Genomic DNA, 3,742 nt, shown 5'->3' on the forward strand with positions numbered 1-3,742 from the left:
TAAAAGTGTGGCTAAAGGGTTCCAACATTTTTGGTTAAAATCTATCATTTCCTCCATTAAGTGTGGCTAAAAGATGCCAACGGTCACATGTATTTACTTTAAGTGTGACCGTTACTACTATATAGTCACATGAATTACCAAAAAGTTTTGTTTTAGTCACATTAATTTAAAAAAAGAGTGGCAAAAAGGGTTGTTGTAGTCAAGCATTTTGTTTATTAAGTGTGGCTAAAGGGTAGCAAAGGCCACATAAATTAGTGTAAGTGTAGCGGTTTCTATTATATAGTCACATGAACTTACTGTAAGTGTGGTTGTTTCTATTATATAGGCACATAAACAAAAAACAAAGTGACTATGGTGTGGCTAATGGTAATTTATAGCCACGTGAAATTTTGTAATTTTAAATGTGGCTATTGTCTAATCTTTGGTCGCACGTTTTTTTTTTCTTATGACGTTTTCTATCATTTTGTCACACAAACATGAAACAATTTTGTAATTTTATGTGTGGCTATTGTCTAACATTTGGTCACACATCTTTCTACTTCGCATGACGTTTGGTATCATTTCGTCACACAAAATTTTGTATTTTTAAATGTAGCTATTGTGTAACTTTTGATCACATATAACTTCTTTTCCCATGACGTTTGGTATAATTTTGTCACACAAATAAGAAAAAAGCGACTATAGTGTGGCTGTTGTCCAACTTTTAGTCACACATTTTTAGTGTGATTTTATGTGGCCACTTTTATGTAGTTATACATTTTATTTTCATTTTTTTTTGTAAAATAAAAACTAATGTAAACATAAGAAATTCTAAAAAAACAAATGATATTAACAATAATAACCCAAAATCCATACATAAGTTTTCAGTTTAAATACTAATTAATAACATAAACTTATAATCAAAACCTATCTACAAAAGTTACACAGAGGGAAACCACTATACACAAACTAAGAAGTATTTCTAAAATGTTTTCTTCAAGTCCATATACTCACCGGCTGCATTTGGACTTAAAAGTGCTGCAAATTTGCATCCATGGGCTGGTGGCCACCTTTAGTGTTGTCGTGGTGGTGAGTAAACTTGTAACCGGTGGCTAGTTCTCATGTCATATGATCAAACAATATCACTGAAAAAGCAGAATTTTCAATGATCAAACGAGAACATAAATGAAAGTTGAAACTATGGCAAGAACATCACAAAATATTTATATATTTTATCGTAATTTAAACAAACCAACCTGGCGGTTTAGATCTCTTGCTTTATCAACGTATACGCGTGATTCTGATGTAAATCAGCTTGAGATTTGATTGACCTCTGCATAAGTTCATAATTCAAGAATCTCAATTAATAACCACACTTCATCATAAGTAATTTTAGGACCAGGTGTCACATGAAAAAAAACAATGCCTTTTGAACATTTATATGAATTAAGATGATATCTTTTTATAACATATCAGATCATCATCAGACACTAAACAAATGGTTATAGATGCAATACTTTCATTACCTTATACTACTTCCAACCCGAAAAATGCAATGTTTAACTATGCACATATTAGTTTAACGAGTATTTTACTGATATTTAAAATGACAAAAAAGATAATAAAAAAAAACTAATGATCCATATATTCACCAACACTAAGAACTTTTTGTGTAGGGTGTATCCAAAAGAAAATATCCATATGATTTAGAATGTGTAAATCAAGACGCATAGTTCAATCGAGATGCATTTTACAGTAAAGCCTATGTTGTCAAAAGCATGCGCCTATGTGTTGAAGTGCAGCCCACACACCATTTGCGCTGTGCCCTCTCAGCCGTAGTTTGCATTCAATTTATGGTTCAGTTTCCCTTTCAATTAATGAATTGAACATTTGAATCAGATTCACCATAACCCGAAGCACAACACCGTAACCAGTTAATCACCAAACAAATCTCAACACTCCATAACCAAAACAACAAACCAACACACACAATATTATTATTACCTGCTTATTCACATTAGCCAATTTGAACCCTAACAACTCCTTCGAATTCTTCAATGGCTGAACCACCAGTTCAGCATCGAACACCGTCACCACACCGCCCTTCCTAAGCCCTTCAATCTTCAAATAGTACTTCATCCATGCTCCTGGACTTCGATGTAGGTGGGTGGACCTTGAAAAGCCCCTCAAGCACCTGAAAAGCTTCTAGTCAAAGACGCAGTCCGAGTTATATCTAGTATATTTTGACTATTTTCTAGCTACTGTCACATACCAGAAAGATGGTGTGGCCTGATGTTGTTTTGGTTGTATCGCACTATCATCGCCATTATATCTCAGCAACTTTTATTTCTATTACAAGTACTGGAAAAGAGTCTTGCCAAAATACCAGCATATATCAAGTTTTGGTTTTAGTTAAATAAATGTTAACTCACAAAAGATGGTGATTTCCTTCTTACAGTAGCAGGGTGGTTTATGCAGTTGAATATCTTGGTAATCCCAACCTTGAATCTGAGATAATAATAAAGTAAATTAATTAATAAGTGATAAAATAAACTCAACACAATAAGGTGTTCTAGTAGTGTTTCAAGACTCATTACGTTCTTTGCATCGCATATATATACAAACAAAACGCCATTAAAACGAATATTGTGGTACCAGTTGATCTATTTTGCACTATTTCACAAGATATATACAAAAAACGATGATGCTCAGTTCAACGAAATTGTGGTACCAGTTGATCTATTTCCCATGACATGTGCCGTCGATATCACCACCTACAACAAAATTAGTGCTGAACAGAAACTATTTCAGTTTCTTAACGCCCTTGATCGAATACGATCCAATAAAGCAAGAAATCCTCAGATGGGATCCCCTTCCTTCCGTCGAAGGAGCCTATGCTGCCGTCAGAAAAGAAACTGCCCACCAAAGTATCCTTGGCACTAACAATGGAGAACCAACATCACAGCATGGAGTGGCAGCCGGATTATCTGTCTAGCCAGGAGAACCCCAAGGTCTAGGGTTTCACACGAAAAGCCAGCGGCGGTCGGAATCAGCGAAGAAGTTTGCACAGCCGAACCGACAAGATAAAAGTAATCTCAAGTGTGACCACTGCGGTATGATGAGACACACGAAAGATCAGTGTTTTAAAATTGTAGGATACCCTGATTGGTGGGGAGATGGTCATAAGAAGAAGAGCGATGGTGAAGGGGGACGAGCAACCGTCGCCATGGATAGCAAAAACGCCGCCGGCAGCAGCGACGGTCACAAGGGAGGAGCCGGATTAGGGTTTGGAGGTTACACCTTTGGTGGAACCAACGATGTGTGTGGAAGTGAAGGAGACAACTCAGGTAAAGGGCTTGGGAAATTATACTCAAGCCCTCCCACTTCTAAATATCTATTTCAAACCCTAGATATTTCAGTCCTCAAATTTTAGAAATTTTGCAAAACAACCCTCAAACCTATGGTAATGCTAATATGGTGAAAAATAAAAATACCCAAGAAAACTCTTGGATATTTGATTGTGGGGCTACGGATACGATGACATTTGAAGCTTCGGATATTACTGCTACTAGTAAACCAACAAAATCCCGTATCCAAGCCGCTAACAGGGAATGTATGGCAGTAAAAGAGAGTGGCACTGTTGAAATATCACCTACACTTAAATTGTCCAATTGCCTTTATGTGCCTTCATTGTCACAAAAATTGTTATCCATAAGCCACGTCACAAAAGAGCTTCATTGTATTGTTCTTATGCATCCCAATT

The 3,742-nt window shown here is 36.2% G+C and overlaps 1 long non-coding RNA gene across 2 annotated transcripts; it reads right to left on the minus strand.

The window, feature by feature from the left end:
- Positions 1-896: 896 nt before the first annotated feature.
- Positions 897-3,297, minus strand: LOC110926632. Of its 2 annotated transcripts, XR_002585311.2 has the most exons (6): positions 2,711-3,293; positions 2,436-2,487; positions 2,252-2,352; positions 1,984-2,173; positions 1,236-1,312; positions 899-1,124 (listed from the first exon to the last, which is right to left on the minus strand). It is a non-coding gene; the product is annotated as an uncharacterized LOC110926632 (long non-coding RNA). The 2 variants fall into 2 exon arrangements; XR_002585310.2 differs by having other exon boundaries at positions 897-1,124; positions 2,252-2,487; positions 2,711-3,297.
- Positions 3,298-3,742: the final 445 nt, after the last annotated feature.

Source organism: Helianthus annuus, chromosome 7 (assembly GCF_002127325.2).
Source record: "Helianthus annuus cultivar XRQ/B chromosome 7, HanXRQr2.0-SUNRISE, whole genome shotgun sequence".
In the NCBI taxonomy this organism is placed as follows: Eukaryota; Viridiplantae; Streptophyta; class Magnoliopsida; order Asterales; family Asteraceae; genus Helianthus; species Helianthus annuus.